At 46.9% G+C, this 24,577-nt stretch overlaps 1 long non-coding RNA gene and 1 pseudogene across 1 annotated transcript; one reads left to right on the plus strand and one right to left on the minus strand.

The window, feature by feature from the left end:
- The first annotated feature begins 4,397 nt into the window (after positions 1-4,397).
- LOC125532569 (uncharacterized) lies at positions 4,398-5,612 on the plus strand (annotated as a pseudogene).
- A 3,039-nt stretch (positions 5,613-8,651) lies between these two features.
- LOC125541130 (uncharacterized) lies at positions 8,652-10,112 on the minus strand. The gene is made up of 2 exons (XR_007297452.2): positions 9,346-10,112; positions 8,652-9,181 (listed from the first exon to the last, which is right to left on the minus strand). It is a non-coding gene; the product is annotated as an uncharacterized LOC125541130 (long non-coding RNA).
- Between the last annotated feature and the right edge of the window lie 14,465 nt (positions 10,113-24,577).

The raw sequence follows: 24,577 nt of genomic DNA on the forward strand, positions 1-24,577 counted from the left end.
TTTACAGGCAGCAGCGGAGCCAGCACACAAGCGTTGGGCTCAAGTGAACCCAACAACTTTTTCTACGTACCTGCGTGTAGTGCATGTTTGGTTCACCTGAACCCAGTAAAAAATCATGCTTGACCCCAATAACGTGAGGTGGTCATGTGAACAGCGTAAGCAAAGGCTGGTTGTAATGGGGAGTATCATATACTAGTATCGATACTAGTATATGATACTACCTCCCTAATGCATAGTATCATATATTAGTATTATGTAGTACTTTATTTATTGCCATGCATGACACAAGGTAGCTTAGCATTTAATATGATACGGTATCATGATATGATACTACACCCTCTCTTTCTTCATTTAATGATATGACACCTCATCAAAATTGTCTAGTTGGTATGCATGATACTACCTATGATACTACCATTACGACCAGCCAAAGGGCCCAAAAGCTCACGGGTCGTCAATGTCTAGGCGCCCAGCTGGCCAGGCTTAAACCGTGATTAGTCACGTACTCTGTACTCACATTTTGTATACGTATACGCACGCACGCACGCAGCCACACGCCTCCTCGGGACTCGGGTCGTCATCTGTTCGTTTTCCAATTCGCATCTCTCCTCTAGTTTATTCGTGTTCCTCGGCAGCGTCTCGGCCGCCGCACACCAGCAGCAGGCAGGCTGCTACAGATCCACAGCGGCAACAGTCTTAGGGGTGTTTGTTTTCAGGGACTTTTTTGTGTAGAGACTAGAAAAAGTTTCTTTTAAAGACCTTTTTACCAAACGGGAGAGACTTTTTAGGGACTAAACTAGGCATTTGAGACTAAATGAAGAAGACTCTCAAGGAGAGTCTTTTTGGGACTTTTCCAACAATGCCCCTCCATGCATCTATTGGCCCGCCACCCCATGGTGTTGTTTGATTGTTATTTTTCTATATACTAGGGGCAACATGGTCATTTAATAACCTTTAAGAAGGGACTAGGGACTTTTTAGTTGGGACTAGAAAAAGTCCTAGGACTAGAGAACCAAACACCACCTTAACCCAAAATTTCAGGTAATTAGAATACATTGCCACATCTCCTCATCTTCTCTCTCTTATGTATGTTCTATCTAGCCTACTAATTAGGTAATAGTGATTTTTTTGCCCTAGTTTTTTATTTGTTTTTCTTCATGGACTTTGATTGATCAAGGCTATGAAGCGGTATTACTCAAAGAGAACTCGGACACAAATCCAGAATGATACATGCACATCAAGGTCACCCAGTAGACGGGCAAAGTGCATCAAATGTTACTACAGCTAGTCTTCCGAAGCCCACTATAGACAACGAAATTAATTTAGATGAGTTGCCTTATGAACCAGCTGATCGAAAGATAATTTCAGAGTATAGAAGAAATCCAAAGATGCAAGATGAGATTAGGCGTAGATATTTAACAAGGAAACCTTATAGGCCATCGTCTAATTTTGATTACTCGTAGAGGAAGGTTGGAGAGACTCAACGTAGAATTAATCCAGATTAGTTTGATGAATATGGTCGTTGGCTTGAGCATAGTGCCAAGTTGCATAAGGCCTTTTGTTTGTGCTGATACATTTTTAGAGATTACAATGAAGAACAAACTAGGAGTGATGCATTTGCAATTAATGGTTGGAAAAAAGAGAGTCAAATTCTCATAAAGAGAATGAGCGAACCTAATGGCCAATTTTTTTGGCTCCGCCCCTGTTTACAGGGGGTTTACAGGGCTGAGGGGTTGTGATTGGCAGAGATTTAATTAGGAGGGCGGCCCCACTAGTGAAAATCTGGGGGGGGGGGGGGGGGGGGGGGAGGCAATTAGATGAGGCCACATCGTCTTTCTGTAAAGCTTTGTATGAATGATCGTGTACGTGTAGTATTATTGTTTTTAGGGAACGTACGCCGGATGCAGAGAAAGAAGCGCGGCGGCCGCAGGCAGACCACCCGAGGTGAGAAGAGGAGAGGAGAGGAGATCCATGGCCGTGTTCGTTGGTGTATTTATACGGATGAGTCACGGGCCGTAACAGACCGAGCGATCCAGGCGTTTTATACGGGCCGGGCCATAGGGCCAGTAAGTACTTCTGCCAGATCGTCGGTTGGTTGCGGCCCGCCAACATGTAAACAACCATGCATCGTCACCTCAAAAAAAAAATGCATGCATGCATCGTGGCAGCTATATCTCGCCTACTGCGATGTATTCCTGCGAGAGCAGTTTTAGAAAGCTTCGATGATCGCTTCGGACTAGTTTTGAAGCTTTTGTGCTTTTTCTTCTGTGTGTTTACTCTGTTGGTTTTTACCAGTTTTTCTTTTGGTTTTCTGTGTTTCTTCATTGGTTCTCTTGGTTTTTTTTTTCTTTCTTTTCAATACATGTCTACTTTTCGGAGCTTGAATTTTAGAAAATGTTAGCGAAGTTGGAAATAGTTTGTGATTTTAAAAACATTCATGAAACTTGAAAAAAAAATCATGAATTTGAATTTGTTTTCATAAAATTTGAGAAATGTACACAAATTTGAAAATAGTTTGCATTTGAAAAATAAGAGGAAACAAACAAAAATACATGAAAAGGAAACCAAATAAATATTTGAACGAAACCTTGTTAAAAAAAGCAAGCTTCCGAAAACAGAACTGTGATACTTACACAAGTTTCCCAAAACCTAGGACAACCCTCCAGCTACGTGCCTTACATGGGCCGGCCCATTTCGATCGAATGGTATGCGCCATGTACGGTGAACACTTTAACTGACGCGTGAAGCGCCAAATTGAAATCACCTTTAAAAAAACTTATGCTGGCTAGAATTGTAGTATTTTTCAGACAGGCCGAAATTGTATATGATGCCTACTACACACTTTGGGCCTTTGACGCGTGCCTATCAAGCAGTACATGTGTGAGACAAATATAAAATGCACATTTAAACACAAGGCGATTGAGTTAAAAAAAACACACACTGTGATGAGCGGTTTGTTGTTGGAGATCACACGCTTTGATCCTTATAGAATGTTAGGTGACCATTAGGGTAGGTGAATGAGAGTTTGCATGAGGGACTTCGTGGAGGAATCAAGCATGGGAAATATATTTTTACTCTCGTTCTCGTGTTTTGACATATGATGATAATTACTTTGGGATGGAGCTCTACCCACGAATTAACAGGGTCCCCACGGGAAGGAATTGGTGGGAGCTGACCCCTCCCTATGAACTGATATTCTCACATCCCCTCTAATCAATCTTTGAACTTTTAATCTCCTCACCGTCAACTCACATTCTCCATATCTGATTGCCACAATCAAACATGATGTTAGTCTCATGGTATGCGATGTATCAATATTTGAATTGAAATAAACCAAGCCGTGAAGGCATTCGCCAAAAAAGCAAGATCCAAAGCGCCATCAAAGAAAAAACATGTACATAGTTTTCGTGAGGAGGAATGGTTACACAGTTTGGGCACCTATGGTTACATATACGGATGCAGCCTTACCATTGCTGCTTCATTCACGAGATAGATGAGTTCTAGTGAAACACAACAGATCCGAGATAAAACATCGTCATGGCATGAGGGCTTTACCGACTTGCGACCATCAGACGAAAGCGGGGCTGCTTGTTAGTGTTGGTACCATAGAAACCGTTATATGGATTGTAGTCGTTGTGCTCTTCTTGGACATATGGCATGCCGTCGTCTGGATCGCGTGGTAGAAGGTTCATTATCAGCCTATATCCAAAAGGTAGTTAAACTTCATCGCTAGTATCAGTGGCATAGCTAACGTCTGTAATGTATTATGCAAAAATAGTACACACTTGTTTTCTAAGGCACAAGAAAATATAGGTGTTCAATTTCTGTTTGCAGTTATTTTCCCTTAGCCATGTTTGGCCGTAAAATTGTACACTTGCACCTCCTCTACAAAATGTTCTACTAAATATTTCTATAGGTGGGACCTATTTAACGATGTACATGTCAAGATAAATAGGATAGTAAGATGAGTCTCTTAGATATATAGAATTTATAATTAGATCTTTTTTCAGAGGGGTGTGCTACACGTCCGCCGGTTGATCTTTTTAAAAGATCGACCGCGAGCCGTCGGATTACCGCATCACACGGACGAACGCGTCTCCATACTGCAACACAGGTCTTGTTGTGGAATTTATTTCTGCAACGCAGGTCTTGTTGCGGAATTATTTTTGCAACATAGGTCTTGTTGCGGATTTTTTTTGCAACATCAGTTTTTTTTTATATTTTTGCAACTGAGGTCTTGTTGCAGAAAAATTCGCAAGAGAAGTTTTGTTGTAAAACATAGACCCGTCGTAAAGTATTGCAACACCGCATATGTTTCGGAAGCATAGCTCCTGTTGCAAAAGCGAGTTTATTGAAGGATGGTCTGCGGGACGCGTGTCACGCATGGAAGGTGACCGATGCGGCCCTGTTATCGGCCGGTTGATGGTAAGTGTTTCCCTTTTCCAGAGCAACAATTCAAATTCATGAATATTTTCAAAATCATGAATACCCTGTAAGCTCAGAGCAATTTATTTTTTATGTTTATTTAACTCACGAACATTTTTTAGTTTCGGAACATATTTCAAAAAGATGCCAGGACAACTACTTGTGGCGAAGGAGCTACCGAGATCTGGTGCAACGCTCAACCGCGCCGATCCACACATTCGGCTTCGGCACCGACCACGATCCGGCGGCCATGCACGCCATCGCCGAGCTAACCGGCGGCTCGTACTCCTTCATCGAGAACCAGGCCGTGGTGCAAGACGCGTTCGCCCAGTGCATGGGTGGGCTCCTTTCGGTCACCGCCCAGCAGGCATGGATAGCCATTACGTGCGTCCACCCCAAGGTGTGCGTCCGAGCCGTCAAATCCGGTCGCTACAAAAGCCGTGTCCTCGCGGACGGCCGTGCAGCCTCGGTGGACGTTGGCGAGCTCTACGCCGATGAGGAGAGACGCTTCCTGCTGTTCGTGGATGTGCCGAGGGACGAGGGTCGTCGGCGCTGCTGCAGATGAGGCCATGACCACATGCCTTGTCAAGGTGAGCTGCACTTACAAAGACACGACGACGGGGAAGTCGATGGAGGTGGCCGCGGAGGATGCCGTGGTGCAAAGGCCGTTAGAGGTGACGGTCGAGGAGCCGTCCATGGAGGTCAAGGTGGAGCGTTTCCGGGTGGAGGCGATGGAAGACACTATGGCAGCGCAGGCAGCCGCGGAATGTGGTGACTACGCCGAGGCTGCGAGGATACTGGACATGCGCCAGAAGGCGGCGGTGGGCGATTTGGCCGGCGACCCCCGGTGCAGGGCGCTAGTGCACGAGCTGGCCGAGCTTAGCGCCCGTGTGGCGACCAGGAACGAGTACGAGCGGACTGGGCGCTCGACCCTGCTGTCCGGCATGAGCTCCCATGGGGGGCAGCGCGCCTCGTGTGCTAGTCTGTTTGGCACCATGGCGTCGGCGCCCATGTTTGCAGGATCGGCGGCGCCGTTTGGGGCGGCGGCAGGAGCATTAGCGGCACCAGCGATGAAGGATATGGTGGATTCGTCTCGGAAGACATGTGAACTAAGGGCATCTCCAGCCGCGTACCAGGAAAGCTTTCTCAGGCGATTTTTTCGCGCCGGCGTTAAAAAAACGGTCTAGTCGTGTCCACAGGAGCCCGATTTTCACCGGCCTGGGTCGAAAACAGCGTCGGCGGACCTAGGCCGAACCCGGCGCGCTGGGGGGCGTCCGGAGGCACCGGGGCGAACTGTTTTGGCGCGAAACAGCCACGGGCGCGCCGCGTCAGCGACACGGCGCCTTGTCTTCCCCCAACGGCCTCGGCTCCCGCAGGGAATCAATGGCAAGGCTGCCGCCGGTCAGGCAAGGCTGCCGCCGGTCAGCCTTGCCATTGATTCCTCACGGGCGGCGCGTCACGGGACGACGCGCCGACGCCTCCCCTCCCTCGCACGCGTACACACGGGTGCGGCGCGGCTATATAACCGGTGGCCTGCACTCGCCTGTGCCCACACCAGCCCCGCCCCTCGTCGCCGCCCAGCTCCTCCCTCTCCCTACCTCTCCCGAGCGCCGCCGCCCAGCCCCTCCCTCTATCTCTCTACCTCTTCCGAGCCCGTCGCCATGGCGGAACGCTACCCCGGAGACGAGGCGGCGGCCAACGGCTTCGGCCGCCGTTCGCTCCGCGAACAGGAGTTCTGACTCCTGTTCCAGGCGAACATCCCGGCGCCGCCGGACATGCGCGCCGGGCCGACGGGGTGGAGGCTTAGCGCCGGGGAAGTGCCCATTCCCTCGTTGCCCGACGCCGTGGCGAAGCCGAAGTACTTCGCCGAGGAAGTCGAGGTCGTGCGCGCCTCCCTCACCGACACCCAACTCTCCCTCCCTCAGTACGCCGCCGACAACCACGTGGCTTGGGCGGCGTATTTCGAGCGCCACCAGCAGCAGCGCTTGGCGTCCACCAACGGCGCGCCGGTGGTCGGCGGCCGGCAGAACAGCGAGGGGCACCACCTGTGGTGGGGCGTCCCCGGCCGCACACTCGAGGGCGTGCTGACGTACCTCGAGGGCGGCAACGACCCGCCGTTGGCGTACCCGGCGAGGGCGGCCGCCCCGGCGCAGCACCGACGCGCCGGGCCATGGGCGCCAAGGAGGTTCGGGTCCTCCTCCTCTTCTTCCTTCTCCCGATCTTCATCGCACTCCTCCGGCACTCCGGCCCTGCTCGGCGTCAAGGCCGAGCCCGCGGCGGAGACGCCGCTCGGCCGGCGCACTCGCAGCGCCGGCATCGTCATCAACGAGGGCGGCCGGCGCGCCTACTCGTCGGCTTCTCCTCCGCGCTTCGTCAAGCCAAAGACGGAGCCGGGGCTCGCGCCGGTGAAGAAGGAGCCGGCCGCGCCGGTGACGACGGAGCTCGACGATGACTACGCGGTCCTGGAATGGGCGCGCAGGGACTCCATAGCGATGGAGAAGGAGCGCCTGGAGAAGGCGAAGGAGCGCCAGCGCGCCGCCCTGCTTCGCTTCGCGGAGCGTCGACGCGGCCGCGACGAAGGCGGAGTCGTCGTCATCTGCGACAGCGACGACGACGACGACGATGCGCCGCCACCAGTCCGCCATGGCGACGCCGGGTAGGGGTCCAGCAGGGGCGCCCGCGTCAAGGAGGAGAAGGCCGCCGACGACGATGGCGGCGACGGCGGCGACTTCAGCCAGTTTTTCCTTTAGATTAGTTTATGTATATGTGCTATGTAATGAAAATCCGCGAACTTCGCCGAAATGTGCCGAAATTTATCGTGTTTGACCGAATTTTATCGTGTTTAAACCAAACTTCGCCGATCTTCTTTTATTTTAAAACGTGCTTGGGGGCGGCCCTGGGGCCGGCGGCTGGGGACCAACTCGCCCCATGCCTAATTTTTGCGCCGGCTCACCCCCAGACGGCGATTTTAGGCGCCCCCTGAAGGGCCAACGGCTGGAGATGCCCTAAGACAGCAGCAACAACAACAACAGCAGCCACCGGTGACGACAACAAGGCCAAAAGAATTTGCTTGGAGCTTTTACCTTGTCATGTTTCTTGCCGTAGTTGTATCTTTGTATATCGACTATATCCTCGGCGTGTAGAACTTATATCTATCTGTGCTCTGCTAGCCTTAGCGTGGCAGATTGAACCTTAATCTCTTTGTTTTGGTTTTAACCTTTCGTTGTAGCATTGCTGTTCGTGGTGTCGTCTTTGCTGATGTGATGATATCGGAAGTTCAGAATCTAGCCATTGCTAAGATAAAATGTGGAATGGATACAAGTTAGTCGCCTGGTTCGCCGATCCCATGAGGCATTGATCAACTGAAATAAATTGGGGCGTAGATTTCATTCAAGAGAAGAAACTGCTAGCCAGATACTACGTAGTGGTACGTACTACGTAGTTAATTTGCGGGGTGTTCTCTTTGTTAGGATTTAATTAATATTGTAATTAATGAGATAATCCTCCCTTGTAGTGGAAAGTGGTAGCGGATAATTCGAAATATCCGATATTCGTATTTGAGAAAATGCCTATTCATATCTGAAACATCCGCATCCGAACCAAAATGGAAATGAAAATTGTTCGTATCTGAATTTATTAAACAAATACAAAATAAAATACGGTAAGAGATTTTGACACAAATATGGATATGGAAGTGGATATATCCGTATCCGAATAAGATTATGGAAGGTATTTTTTAAAATTCTAGGTCCAATATTCCAATTATCCAAAATAAAAGCGAAATAAGTGGTCAAATTTTACTCTTTATATGATTAAACTTATAAATTATTATGCATTACAATAGTATTTATTCATAAACCTATTTATCATTGACTTATTGTATGTCACAAGTTGATTATTTTAGGTTACATAGCTATCGACTAATTTACTTAAGCAACATGTTGATATAATTCGTATCCGTTCCAAATCAAGAAAATATCCGATACATATCAGTATTCGAATAATATCCGAGCCGCATCCGTATCCGAGAACATCCATATTCGGATTCGTATTCGTTTTGAAAATATGAAAATAAAAGTGGTAAGAGCATTATCCGATCCGTTTCCACCCCTACTTGTATGTGCGTTGCCAATCCGGCAAGCATCACGACGGTTTCCTCGCTCCCCATCGAGTGGACGCGTCCCTTCGCTCGCGCCCCCTCCCGTTGTATGTAAGGATTGATCATCAATGAAATTGATACTGATTGGATTCATTTTGCAATCTGTCTATTAACACGTTATCAGCACTTTGCCTAACGGAGAGCGATTAGGCCAGAGACAACAGCGATGCCTCGCGCGATCCCTGGCTGTGCCGGCGCTACGCTCAAGCAGCGGTATCCGGTGCGGTGGAGTGAAGCATCAAGCCCCGGTGCGGATGGCAACATCAGTCACGGCGGCGACCACGTCTGCGTCGTACGCGCGGCGTCATGGTGATGCAACGGCGTGGACTTCGCCCCTTTCTTGAGGACCGGCGGCGGCTCACGCGGCCCTGCACATGACGACAAGAGCGGAAGGACCCATGGCAGTATGGCACCTTCGACGTCGACAACAGCCATCCACGACATGAACATGGCCGATGGTACCTTCGGCATCAGCAGCGGTCGTGAGGCGACGCCCAAGATTATAGAGGGGAGGAGATGCCTCTTGTCGGCGCTCTCCACACAGAGGCGGCGACGCACCAGCCCCTCCATCTCCATGGCAAAGAAGATCATGCAGCCCTACAAGATATGAATCAGTAGTTGTCTTTTGTGATTAAATCAAAGACCTACTATTACTAACTAATTGGCGTGTAGCCTGTGCGCAGGAGATATGATCGGCACTCCCAAGCAAGAAAACGAATTCGCTAGCCACATCACGCATATGCAGCCGTAAGGTAACTCACCTGCAGAAGGGACGGTGGCGGCACCGCGTGCATCGCGCGCGTAGGCGGCGCCCAGCCCGCGTTGTGGCCCTCGGCACAACCGTCGGGGCCCAGTGAGGCATTCCGGCACTGGCGCGCGGCTTCGGTAGCAGCAGTCGAACGGCGCACGGCGTCGGCGTGCCGCTCATCATCGAGGCAAGCGTCAGGTAGTTTGCTTGCGCGGCAGCGAGATAAATTATTCTTCAGAGGAGAAGTATGGCGCGCCGGGAGTCCGGGACCCTCTGTCCAGCGACGACGAAGGATGGCCGGGAGGCAGCCGAGGCCGCCGTTTGGACCAGGATTAGAGGCGGTTGGTCAATGGGGACGGAACCCGTAGCGTCTCCCTTATCCGATATCTGGGGCGGTGCGCGTCTGTGGGCCGGCCAAAGGCCCATCTCTGTCCAAAAACAAAAAAAGGAAGCGAGAATGAAAAAACATGTGGGTTATGCCCACTGGTTTGGGTTGTGCAGATTCGGCCCAGGACCATTTTTTTGTTTTCCTTTTCTGTTTTAGCATTTGGCTATGCAGTTTTTCGCATGTATGTGTATTTACAGTAATTTCATGTGTATTACTGTATCGTAAAGCAGACTAGTGTATCAACATATTTGATCAAGCAATTTGATGGTTGCTACATGTTGATGATTAATTTACTAGAGAGTAAATTAATGGGCATGAATATTTCATGCAAGATATGTTGGACATATCGAGAATGAGTTTGCCTGAATCCCAGTTCCACCATAACCGCACCTGCTCAGGGGCCCTTGCTATAGATGATATAGCGTAGTATGTTGCATTGCACTTCATCTCACATCACCTACACGCTGATCTGTTGGGATCAATAGAGAATGGTGATGATACCTATAGTGCATAGGGAATGGACGCTCGTCTGATTCCATGACTTCAAGTCAGTGGCAACATACAACTCTGATATGCATCAAAACAACTAAAAGTTGTGATTCTGCAATAGTGTAGTTTTAGATGCCGATCTCATTGCAGAAATGATCTCCACTTTCAATCCTTGTATGAGGATTTTGACTTAACAATTTCGTTGTTTGTGAAAGGAAGTGGATACATTGATGAGAAGCAGAGTAATAATGGAGTTGAAAAGAGCAAAAGTTGTTTAAAAAAATGACAATGCTAGCAGCTCTGGTGGTTGCTATAGGAGTGGTTGTATAACTGATTGCAAGGACAAGTGATATTTCCAAGCATTTGGTGGATCTGTGTATGCAATCAATTGCCAAGGGCAAAAGTGAGCAAAAGTCTCATGGGAACCAATGTGAAGCTTACTTCACTGAACATAGGGATGATTTCCCGATGGTTGAAAGTTTCCTAAACGTTCCTTAGAACGTTGGCAACCAGGAGTATTCTTGGCGAAAGGAAGGTCCACTACTAAATATCAATGACATGTTCGTGGACTTCACTTCTAGTGACATATATGGAGACCAAATTTATTCTCTTGGATTTGTCACTATTACATAGTGTAAAACAAATTATGTCCATCGACATAATATGATAACTATGTCATTAGACATGATGCTTGTGGTATGTCCTTTCACATATATAGTTTATAATGTATGTATTATTTCTATATGAGTTCAGTCAAATGTTAAAATTGGTTTCTTTATCTATAGAAACCTATTGAAATAATCCAATTGAGAAGAAAATGTGTTAGTAGAAACTGGGTCTACTAACATGATACTAAGGGAGATTAAGTATTTCCAGGCTCTTGATAAGAGTAGTCGAAACATCATGACAATTGTTGGTCGTGATGGGGTAATTGTTGGTTCTGGTCAAGCCATAATTACACTCCCTATGGGTACTATATGATAGTCGTTGATGTATTCATGCATCAAGATTCTACTCGTACCTTGCTGAGTTATAAGGATATCCGCAATGGTTTCTATGTTGAAACTCATATAATGAGTGAGGTTGGAAGCCTTCTCATGACTCAACAAAAAGGATTTAAATGAAATCCTAGAGTAAATGTTTCTCTATATTGTGGATTGTATTATACATACATTAAATTGGATATGCATTGGCGTATAAGATAATTTTCTAGAATCTTGAGAAGTTCAAGATATGGCATGATTGCCTTGGTCATCCTAGTATTGGGAGGATGAGAAAATTATTGATGGTTCAATTGGACACAATCTAACGGTGTGAATTTTCCAAATTCATTGAATTATGTATGCACGATGTGTGCAAACTGGGAAACTGACCGCAAGGCCATCTTATCTCATGGAAAAGGATGAGCCACTAGATTTCCTTGGATAGGAGATATATATGTGATCCAATTCAACCGTTATATGGAATATTTACATATTTCATAGTGCTTTTGGATGCATCAGTGAGATGGTCCAATGTGTGTCTTACTTCCATAAGGAACCATGCTTTTACAAAGCTTATTGCTCAAATCATTAATTTGAGAGCAAATCATCCTGAGCACGGGATAAAATCCATCAGAATGGATAATGCTACGAAATTTAGTTCGTGAGCATTTGATGATTACTGCCTAGACTGAGGCATAACTGTGGAGCATATTGGTACTTTGTGTACATACCCAGATTGGTCTTGCGGAATCACTTGTCAAGAGGATAAGTTGATAGCAAGATTGCTCCTACAGAATTGTAATCTCCCAACATCTAATTGGGGACATTGCAGTTTTACGTACTGCATATACAAATTCGACGAACTGCATATTATATGGTCTCCCCGTTGCAGTTACTACGTGGAAATGAGTAAGTATTTTCCATCTGCGATAATTCGGTTGTGTTGGATACATACCGGTTTCACCACCACAACGTACATATATGGGCCCTCATAGAGAAATGGGGGATCTGTGTGAGGTACAATTCTCCGTCAATCATAAAGTACCTGAAGTCCTTAGAAGGGACTTGTTTATGGCCCGGTACACTGGTTGTATTTTGATAAGGACATTTTTTCGGCATTAGGGGAAGATAAGAACCACATTGAATGCCGGGAAATTGAACCAGATGTTAATAGACATCTAGTCCTTTGGTCCACGTATGAATGAATCTGATCTAGAGGTTCAGAAGATTATAAATTTGCAAAGTATCGCAAATAATCTGCCAGTTGCATTTACTAAGTATAAAGGTGTCACAAAGTAAAATGTTCCCATAGTGAATGTGCCTGAGAGAGTGGATGTGACCCATAGGTCCACTCGGCCCCCGATGAGGGGGAGGAATCTGGACACAAGAGGACAAGGCTTCATGGAAGCGTTCAAGGGGAATGAGGAATCCTCAAACAGTAAATGCAGGTCAACATCATGTTGATATTCAACCAAGGGTTGAACGACACCTGAAGGATGTTGGACACATCCAGGACCCAGCACGAGTGTGCACACAAATTTTTGTGCTGGGACATCGGAAGACCTTGACTCAACTGTTCTGGGAAATCACAAAGAGTCAAAAGGTAATGATGAAATCTCCACTATGGATATGGATTCGGGAGAATCATATAATAAAGACTACATTATGTCGACATTTATTTATCCCCATGAATTGCAAAAGACCTTGGATTGGATCTAGAACCTAAGTCCATGCATGGCTGAGTGTCTAAAATACTCTGGTTGATCCAAATGAAGGTAGCAATTGAGGATGCGCTCGCTCTCAAGAAGAGGGGGGTATTGACCTGATCAGTAATACCCACTCCTCTGAATTTGTTCCCTAGGGGAGCAAATGGGTTTTTGTTCATGTGAGGAACGAAAACAATGAGGTGGTGAGACATGAAGCGAGCATTGTAGCACAGGGGTTCACGCAGAAACCCGTCATCGTTTATGATGAAATATGTTATCCTATTATGAGTGGAATAAGGTTCCGATATTGATATCACTGGCAGTGAATAATGAATTTGTATATCCAATTGATGGATGTTGTGACTGCATAGTTGTATGAGTCACTTGATTCGGATATCTCTATGATAGTTCCTGAGAGAGCGAAGATTCCGAGTTTAATCGCAACATGTGTTGCGTCAAGCTTCAGAAGTCATTATGACTTGAAGTAGTTGGCAATGATGTGGTATAACCGACTGAGTGAGTTCCTTTGTTAGAAGGATTACTCAAACAATGATAGTTGCTCATGTATACTCATCAAGAAGTCCAAAGAAGGATTTGTACAATTTATGTGTATGTTGGTGATCTGAATATCATTGGAACTACACAAGAGATACATGATACAATCATATCATCTTAAGACAGAGTGTAAGATGTAAGATTTGGTTGGGACCAAACTTTGCTTGAGTTTGGAACTTGAGCATATTCCTTCAGGAATAGTTATTCACCAGTCTACATGTATCCAAAAGATTGTTGAGAGTTCAACATGGATAAGTCATATCCATTAAAGAACTATGGTTTTGAGATCTCTGGATTACTAGAGATAAGGACCCATTAAGGCCTAATGGCAGTGATGAAGAGATATTTGGACTTGAGTTTCCATATCGCGGTGCAATGAGAGCACACGTGTATCTAGCAAACTACACCAGGCCTGGTATTTCATTAGCAGTAAATTTATTAGCTAGATACAATGCATCACTAATTAAAAGGCGTTGGGTTGGTGTGAAGAATATTTTTAGATATCTTCTGGACACTATAGATCTTGGTTTGTTCTATGAGAAAAAAAATCAAGATATGATCATGGTTGGATATTGTGATGCTGGTTATATATTAAATCCCCATAATCCTAGATCACAGACTGGTTTTTGTCTCCTCGAATTAAGGTGTGACCTTCTCTGGGAAGTCGAGATGACATATTTTAGTGGCTGCATCCACTAGTCATTCTGAAATCATTGATTTGTATGAAGCATCACATGAATGTATGTGACTTCATGGAATGATAAACTTTGTTGAAAGTTCAAGTGGGATTGGTTGGTAGGAACCACCCACTATTATCTACGAAGATAATGTTTTGTTTGTATTATGCAGATGCAAACAGGTTATAAAGAGAAACACTAGAATGTGTATGGCTCTGAAAGTATCTTCGTCCCCAAAAGTTAAAAAGAGGTGGAAGATAATTTGCAAACAAAGTCAAGTGATAATCCCGAATATCATATTAATGGAACTGGTATGGGATGACTTTGTGTTTTGCAAAATTCAGGGGGAGTGTACTCCCATATGATAACCTGTTGAAGATCTTTGGATCTTAGATATTGCACTCTTTTCCTTTATGAGGTTTTCCTGAATGGTTTCTCATGAAAGGTTTTTAATGAGGCAATAGTAATACAAGCATTGCGATATGCCGTTTTCTCCTTATTTTCCCACTGGGTTTTTGGAAGGAGTTTTTGATGGCATATTAGGCATATCTCCTCATATTTTTCCTACAGGGTTTTTGGAGAAGATTATTTCAAGGATGATCAGTCAGAAGGACAAGAGAGGATTAGGGGGAGTGTTAGGATTTAATTAATATTGTAATTAATGAGATAATCCTCCCTTGTATGTGCGTTGCCAATCCGGCAAGCGTCACGATGGTTTCCTCGCTCCCCATCGAGTGGACGCGTCCCTTCGCTCGCGCCCCCTCCCGTTGTATATAAGGATTGATCATCAATGAAATTGATACTGATTGGATTCATTTTGCAATCTATCTATTAACACTCTTAAAGCTACATCAAAAGCTTTCGCTAAATTGTGCATAGACGTCATATAGCTGAGTATCTCCACTACGCTTTCCGTGGAGCAATTCGTGTGCATTGGACATCACGGTGCCGTCGCACACGTACAACCGCGCGCGTGCTGCCGGCAGCGCGTAGCCATGCTATGCGCCCCGACGTAGCTGCAAAGTTCCAGCAGTGCCCTGCTGAGGCACTTCGGTGTCATCATTTTGTGAAACTTGCATCCGTTCATAGTTGCTGGTTCTCCCCCTTGTCTACGTTGACCGTTTCGAGACAAACCACACTTGCACGCGCCCATGACATCATTACAATATTGTTTTTTAAAATGGGAATAAAACTTTCTCGGAATGTGATGACCCACAAGGATAAGGTGTCGCAACGGTTTTCGAGGGTGGAGTATTCAACCTAAATTTATCGATTCGACACAAGGGGGGCCAAAGAGTATTTGTAAGTATTAATAGTTGAGTTATCAATTCAACCATACATGGAGACTAAATATCTGCAACAGAGTGATCAATAGCACAATTGTCGTGGTTTTGTCACGACAGATGTCATCGTGAAAGGACTTAGGTGTGAGGCCACACAACTAGGTGGTAGCTAGAACAGGGTTGGTCGGAATCGAGAGACACAAGTTTTACCCAGGTATGGCCCCTCGCGGTGGAGGTAAAAGTGTACATCCTGCTTGATTTATATTGATGGTGATGATCTCGATTACAAGGGTGCTGTCTCGCCACCTCTATCTCGAGAGTTGTTGATTTGTCTAACTTTAATGACTTGTAACCTGTTCCTCTTGGGGTGTCCTGCCCCTCATTATAAAGAGTTGAAGGGGTGGCTTATATGTAGGGTCCTCATAGGACTAGGACTAGACTCTTCCCTACTCCAAGTAGGATACTAGTCTCTGCCTTCCGAGTTAGATGGACTCCTTCTGGTATTGGGACTCCGGGCCTTGCCGGGTCAACTCTCCATCGGCCGAGTCAGGTTCCTCCGGGCCGAGTCTACCCCAGGCCGGGTCTTCTCCTCTTGAGCCTCGCCATGAGTCGGCCCGCTGGGTCCTCCTGTAAGCCGGTTTTAGCAGCCCTAAGTCCAAGCCGTCTCTTGTCCTCTTGAGCTCATCAGCGGGTCTTGATCTTTGGGCTTACTTATCGGGTCATCCTCCACGGGGTATATCCCCGACATTAGCCCCCAGGTTGGCGCAAATTTATTTATGTCAAGCTTTTGAAATAAGTATAATTAGTACATTTAAATGACTGACTCACTCAAATAGCCGTCTTATTCAATAGACCGTTCCTCGAAAGTCCGAGTCTTTTTGCCATATCAGCAGGCCAGCTTCAGAATCAACTTGCTGACGCTGGTTCCTTGTAGAAAAATGTTGGAAAAATATCCCGTCTGAAATTAAGTCTGCTTCCAGTACTTCGGCCTGATAAAAATATTAGAAACCAGAAATCTGTATGATATTGAGCCTCCTTTCAATGCTGCTGCCCTTCCCTCGTCTGCGAACATCGAGCAGGTGATGCCTGTGAGTAGCATGACCACTGATCCAAGTGTGTTGGCACCTACGCCAAACCCAGATTCTCTCTTCGCGAAGGAACTTTGTGACTTGCTCGCCAGTGTGGAGACTGCTCGATCTGGTTTGGGCGGGTCGATTGCTTGCCTCTTGACGAGAACGCCAATAAGGGGCAACAAAAGAAGGTGGGCAAAGGAGAAAGTGGCGCCACAAGCAAGGCGTCTCTCGCTGCTTGATGGATGACCTTCGATCTCTCGTCCCGTCCTCTTGCATTGGGTTGTCGTTGTGGGTAGAGAGGTGTCAAATGTCTTGTGTCAAGGTGTTCTTGTCGGGGGTCTCTTGGCGTAGTAGCGATGTCAGGTTTTGTAGATGTTGTGTTTTCCAAGAGACTGGCGGGGTCGCTTGTGCGGTTATGGATTTCTTGTCATGCGAGTAGTTAGTATGTGTTCCATTTGTATTGGTTTTCGCCCGGATTTCCGTAAATTAACTGAGCAATTTTCTTTTTTTTAATTAATCGATGAGCCAAAATATTTGCCTCCGTTCGAGAAAAAGAGTATTTGAATGGTGGATGCTCCTAAAGCATTTGATCCTCGACTGCGCCGGGCTAGTTTGTTGCGTTCGACTCGAATCGAATATATGAAGTCATCACGCAGCTTTCGCCTACCAGCACGTACGCATGACCTGCGACAAAAAGGAAATCTCTTAAAAACAGTCGGATGATTTGCGGAAGAAATATCCGCCTCACCCGCTTGCCATGTCTGGGTGGGACCACGCGCCATCCCATCTAGTACTTTAGGCCAACTTCACTATACGACCTCAAACGAATGTCCGTTTTGTCCAGATTCTGTTCGTTTAGGGTGACAATGGGTGGCAAAATGGATATGCATGTCTGGGTTTACTTGGAGGCGCCCAACGCGCAGACCAACCCCAAAACGCCCGCCTCGACAGCGCGCCTGTAACGCCCTCGATGCGGCTATAGCTCCCACGTGTCGAGGCACGACTTAGAGGCATAACCGCATTGAAAGCAATGTCGCAAGTTAGGCAATCTTCACAACATCCCATGTAATATAGATAATAAAAGGGGAGATACATAGTTGGCTTACACTCGCCACGTCAATCAAAATACATAAATAGCATTACAACATTCAAACACTCATGGCCCGGCTACGGCGCCAAAATAAAAGACAACCCAACATGCGACACGGTCCCGATCAGCCCAACTGGACACCACTACTGATCATCAGGGAAAGACACATAGTATCGGCGTGAGTCCTCGTCGAACTCCCACTTGAGCTCAAGCGCGTCATCTGGAATGGAATCATCAGGCCCTGCATCTGGTTTAATAGTAATCTGTGAACCACAGGGACTCAGCAATCTCGCACCCTTGCGATCAAGACTATTTAAGCTTAATAGGTAAGGCAAGGAAAATATATGGAGCTACGGCAAGCGACTAGCATATATGGTGGCTATCCTGTTCGCAAAAGATAGCGAGAAGAGGAGGCAAAGCGCGGGCGAGTAACTAAAGGGCAATCCTGCGGCAAGCATTACTCCAACACCGTGTCCACTTCCCGGACTCCGCCGAGAAGAGGCCATCACGGTAACTCACACAGTTGATTCATTTTAATTAAGTTAAGGTTTAAGTTATCTACAACCGGACATTAACAAATTCCCATCTGCCCATAACCGCGGGCACGGCTTTCGAAAGTTCAAATCCCTGCAGGGGAGTCCCAACTAAGCCCATGACAAGCTCTCACGGTCAACGAAGGAATAGACCTCCTCCCGAGACATTCCGATCAGACTCGGTATCCCGGTTCTACAAGACACTTCGACAAGTTAAAACAAATCCAGCAACACCGCCCGAATGTGTCGACAAATCCCGATAGGAGCTGCACATATCTCGTTCTCAGGGCACACTCAGATGAGCGCTCCATACAACTAAAACCAAACCCCGAGTTTCCCCGAGGGGGCGCTGCACAGGACTCTAGTTTGGACCAACACTCAGAGGAGCACTGGCCCGGGGAGGTTTAAATAAGATGACCCTCGGGCTCCGGAAACCCAAGGGGAAAATAGGCTAGGTGGAAAATGGTAAAACCAAGGTTGGGCATTGCTGGAAAATCTTTAATCAAGGCGAACTATCAAGGGGTTCCCATTATTACCCAACCGCGTAAGGAACGCAAAATCCGGGAACGTAACACCGATATGACGGAAACTAGGGCGGCAAGAGTGGAACAAAACACTAGGTGAGAGGCCGAGCCTTCCACCCTTTACCAAGTATATAGATGCATTAAGATAACATGGCAATATAATGATATCCCAACAAGTAAATAATGTTCCAACAAGGAACGGTCTCCAATCTTCACCTGCAACTAGCAACGCTATAAGAGGGGCTGAGCAAAGCGGTAACATAGCCAATCAACGGTTTGCTAGGACATGGGGGGTTAGAGGTTTGACATGGCAATTTGGGAGGCATGATAAGCAAGTGGTAGGCATCGTAGCATGGCATAGCAAAAGAGCGAGCATCTAGCAAAGCAAAGATAGTAGTGATTTCGAGGGTATGATCATCTTGCCTGCAAAGTTGTCAGAGTTGACTGGATCCTCGAAAGCAAACTCAACGGGCTCCTCGTTAGCGAACTCTTCTCCCGTCTCTACCCAAACAAGACAAACAAGCAACAAGGACACAATCAACCACGTGCAAACTCAAACAACATGATGCAAAGATGGTATGCTATGCGGGATGCAATATATGATGCATATGCAAGATTTGACAAGGAATGCATGAACCTGGCTCAACTTGAAAACCAAGTGTGCCACTGGGAAGATGAGATGAAATCGCTTGAAAACGATATAAAGATCACCGAAATCGGAGTTAGGTTTGGAAATGGCAAGCGATTAAAATATGACACCGGTCTGTGATTTACAGCAAGTAGTCATGTAAATGCAACAAGATGAGCATGATACAGCACCCAAACATGGCATCAAAATATATGGCAGGGATCCTCTCATGATGCTTAACAAAAGACTAGCACTGAGCTACGGCCAATTCATCCATTAATAGGTTCAAACAAGGATGGCAAAAATGCATTTGGCAAACAGATCTCAGACTTGGTGAAATTAACACTTGTCTGGAATTTCAGACCAGATAGCACTCTTTGGAGCATGAAAACTATATGCTACAGGACCTGAACATGGCAAAGTAAAGCATGGCATGGAGCTACTCAAAGAGCTTAACAAAAGTCCCTTAGTGACCTTGAGCCAAAAGGGATCAGAAAATACATTTGCAAGCATGTGAACATGGCAAAAACATAATTAGTTCTCAGACTTAGTGAAAACTGGAGCATGCTAAAACAGATATCAAGTAGGCATGTTTACGAGCTCGATGCACTCACTACAGAGAAAGTCATGGCAATCTAAGCATACACCCATCAAGAATACCCAAAATACAAGCTAGACATGGTAAGAACAATAACATAGTATGCACGGATCAACTACAACATCCTTGGCAAAATTGCTAACAAGTAGACAATCTGCCCAGATTCACGAAATAGCAAAAGTAGAGCTTGATTGACTCAAGCTAGGGTGCTCCATAATTTCAAACAAAGACATGGATGGATAGAGCACTACAAGATTAACAAAACATCCTTACTGATCATCCTCAAAAGAGGCACGGATCATTAGGAAACAACATGAACATATGGCATATTGAGATAAACAGCTCAAGGATTTAGTGGAAATGCTAAGTCCCTGAAATCAGCATTAACGAATGCCCCACTTTGCAAGCTTGTGCTAGTCACCACACACATCACAAAAATACATGGGTTGCACCTCTGGATTGGCAAAACATATAACAAAACTCATGTAGAGCTCATGGGCATATCATGCACCCAATAATCACGGCAAAAATGACAAATATCTAATTGGAGCAGCAGATCTGACAATTATCTCAAATAGCATTCTTCTAACAACATATCGGGCATCAAGATGAACTCAAATGAAAATGATGCAATGAGATGAAATGATGTGCTCTCTGAGATGAACATTTTGATATGCTATATGCCCAAAACGGAGCTACGGATGCAAAGTTATAACACGATGAACATGGGCATATGGATCTGGGAGTTTGAGGACTTAGAAGAAAATCACCACCCGCGGATCTAGGGTTGACACAGGCACGCAAAGCGAGGCGGTGGCGGATCTCGCCGGAGAAGACGAAGACGGTGGCCGGCGAGGACGGGGTCGCCGGATCCGGCTCTCCCGCAGCCGGATCTGGCCGGAGACGAGGTCGGGGAGGCGGCGGCCGGTCGGAGGGCGTCGCGCGGCGTCGGGGTGCGGCGGTGGCCGCGGTGGCCCGGTGCGGCGCCGGCCGGAGGAAGCACCGGAACCCGCCGGCGATGGCGTCTGCGGCGGCCGGCCGGGAGGAGGGGCGCCGCGTGCGGGGAAGAAGAAGGGCGTGGGGCGGCGCGCAGGGATGGGCCGGAGAGGGCTTCGCACGGGCTCGCGGGCCCGCGGGGTCGGCGGCGATGTGGGCGCCCGGGCGGGCGAATCAGGCGGTGCCATGTGGCGGTGGCGGGAGGAAAACAGACATGTCCGTCAGCCGTAGTTTTGTCCGGCGGCGCGCGATGATGAGTGGAGCTAGGGTTTCGGGGGGAAGGAGAAGGAGAAATTCGGAGGGGTCTTTAAATAGGCATAGAGGGAGCTAGGAGTGTCCAAATGAGGTGCGGTTTTCGGCCACGCGATCGTGATCGAACGCTCTAGATGATGGAGAAGGTTTTGGTGGGTTTTGGGCCAACTTGGAGGGGGTTTTGGCTGCAACACACACGAGGCCTTCTAGGTCCCTTGGTTAACCGTTGGAGCATCAAACGAAGTCCAAATGGTACGAAACTTGACAGGCGGTCTACCGGTAGTAAACCAAGGCCGCTTGGCAAGTCTCGGTCCAATCCGGAAATGTTTAATCTCCACACACGAAAGAAAAATAGAAATGACCACCGGAGGAGAACGAAGCGCCGGAATGCAAAACGGACAACGGGGAAAATGCTCGAATGCATGAGATGAACACGTATGCAAATGCAATGCACATGATGACATGATATGAGATGCATGACAACTATAACAACACACTGAGACAAAGACCCGAACCCGAGAAAATAAAATAACTTAACGCCGGATGCGGCAAGAGTTGGAGTACAAATTGGGTAAATCATATCCAGGGTGTTACAACACTCCACCACTACGAAAGGATCTCGTCCCGAGATCTAGGACTGAAAGAATGCCGGGTACTCAGAACGGAGGTGATCCTCGCGTTCCCAGGTAGCTTCACGGTCGGAATGGTGTGACCACTTGACTTTGAGGAATTTGATTGACTTGTTGCGAGTCTTGCGTTCAGTCTCTTCAAGAATAGCAACGGGGTGCTCACGATAAGAGAGATCTTCTTGGAGCTCAATGTCCTCGAAGTTGACGGTGCGATCAGGAGTCTTGAAGCACTTTCGAAGCTGAGAGACATGGAACATGTCATGAACATTTGCAAAGTTTGAAGGAAGCTCGAGTTGATAGGCGAGATCGCCTCTCTTGCTGACGATCTTGAAAGGTCCCACGTATCTGGGGGCAAGCTTCCCTTTGATACCGAAGCGGTGAGTACCTTTCATAGGAGAGACGCGGAGGTAAACATGATCTCCGATCTCGAAAGCCAGATCACGGTGCTTACTATCATAGTAGCTCTTCTGGCGGGATTGGGCTGCTTTGAGGTTATCTCGAATGACTTTGCACATTTCCTCTGCCTCTGTGATTAACTCATTACCCAAAAGCTGACGTTCACCGGTTTCAAACCAGTTGAGAGGGGTACGACACTTCTTGCCATACAGAATTTCAAATGGGGCCTTGCCCGAACTTGCTTGAAAGCTGTTGTTGTAGGAGAATTCAGCATAAGGAAGACAATCCTCCCACTTCATGCCGAAGGAGATCACACAAGCCGTGAGCATATCTTCAAGAATCTGGTTGACATGCTCGACTTGACCGCTAGTTTGAGGATGGAAAGCTGTGCTGAAGCGGATGTTGGTGCCCATGGTCTTCTGAAAGGAATCCCAAAACTTGGAGGTAAAGATGCTGCCACGGTCTGAAGAGATCACTTGTGGAATACCGTGCAGCGAGACAATTCGAGAGGTATAGAGCTCCGCCAATTGAGCTGCAGTGATAGACTCTTTGATAGGCAGAAAGTGAGCCACTTTAGTGAGTTTGTCGATAACAACGAATATAGCATCATTGCCACGTTTGGACTTTGGAAACCCAGTCACGAAGTCCATCTCAATGTGATCAAACTTCCATTCTGGAATGGCAAGAGGTTGGAGGAGACCCGCTGGCCTTTGATGTTCTGCCTTCACTCTTCTGCAGACATCACATTCATTCACGAACTGAGCAATCTCGCGCCTCATTCGAGTCCACCAATAAGCCTGCTTGAGGTCCTGATACATCTTCGTGCTCCCAGGGTGGATGGAGAGGAGAGAATTGTGAGCCTCGTTCATGATCACTTTACGAAGGTCACCTTTGGGCACAATAATACGATCCTCGAAGAAGAGAGTATCCTTGTCATCAAGGCGGTAGCACTTGTACTTGGGTTGACTCTTGGCAATCCCAATCTTCACCTTCTTCACCATAGCATCAAGAAGTTGAGATTGGCGAATCTGGTCTTCCAAGGTAGGAGATACTTGAAGGTTGGCGAGGAAACCTTGAGGAACAACTTGCAGATTCAGTTTGCGGAAAGCTTCACAAAGCTCGGGTTGATAAGGCTTGAGAATCAGACTATTGCAATAAGCCTTCCTGCTCAATGCGTCAACAATCACATTGGCCTTGCCTGGAGTATACTTGATACTCGGATTATACTCTTGAATCATTTCGACCCATCGAGTCTGCCTGAGGTTGAGATTAGGCTGAGTGAAGATGTACTTGAGACTCTTGTGGTCAGTGAAAATGTCCACTTTTCTTCCCAATAAGAGATGTCTCCAAGTCAAAAGAGCATGCACAACTGCCGCCAACTCGAGGTCATGAGTGGGGTAGTTCTTCTCATTGGGCTTCAACTGGCGAGAGGTATAAGCCACAACTTTCTTCTCTTGCACCAACACTGCGCCAAGACCTTGGAGAGAGGCATCACAAAAGACCTCATACGGCTTGGATTCATCAGGAGAGTCAGAACTAGAGCGGTGACCAATTTCTCTTTCAAAGTGTTGAAAGCAATGTCACACTCCGGAGACCAAACGTACTTGACATGCTTCTGGAGAAGATTTGAGAGAGGCTTCGCGATCTTAGAAAAGTTTTCAACGAATCTTCGACAGTAGCTTGTGAGACCGAGGAAGCTACGAAGTTGCTTCACGTTCTGAGGAGGTTCCCAATTCACAATTGCAGACACCTTCTCAGGATTCACCGCAATGCCCTTGGCAGAGATGATATGACCAAGATAAAGAACCTCATCGAGCCAAAATTCGCACTTGGAGAACTTGGCGTAGAACTGGTGTTCCCTCAGCTTATCGAGCACCAAACGCAAGTGCTTGGCATGATCTTCCTTGTTCTTCGAGAAAACCAGAATGTCGTCGAGATAGACCAAAACAAAGTCATTGGTGTAGGCGTTGAAGATGAAGTTCATCATGCGAGAGAACGTCGGAGGAGCATTGACGAGGTCAAAAGACATGACAGTGTATTCATATGACCATAGCTTGTCCTGAAAGCCGTCTTGGGAATATCTTGCTCACGGATTCGAATCTGATGATAACCCATACAGAGATCAAGCTTGGAGAATACTTGGGCGCCTTTGAGTTGTTCGAACAGCTCGTTGATGTTGGGAAGTGGGTATTTGTTCTTGATGGTCTTCTTGTTCAATGGACGGTAATCAACACAAAGTCGGTCCGTTCCATCCTTCTTCTTCACAAAAAGAACACCACAACCCCACGGAGAAGAACTAGGCCGGATGAGACCCATTCTCTCTTAAATATCGAGTTGCTTCTTCAGCTCCTTCAACTCTTCAGGTCCGAGCTTGTAAGGACGCTTGCACACTGGTTCCGTGCCAGGCTCAAGATCGATGATGAATTCAACTGGCCGGTGCGGAGG

Source organism: Triticum urartu, chromosome 1A, assembly GCF_056163025.1.
Source record: "Triticum urartu cultivar PI428250 chromosome 1A, HENAU_Tu73, whole genome shotgun sequence".
NCBI classification, from domain to species: Eukaryota; Viridiplantae; Streptophyta; class Magnoliopsida; order Poales; family Poaceae; genus Triticum; species Triticum urartu.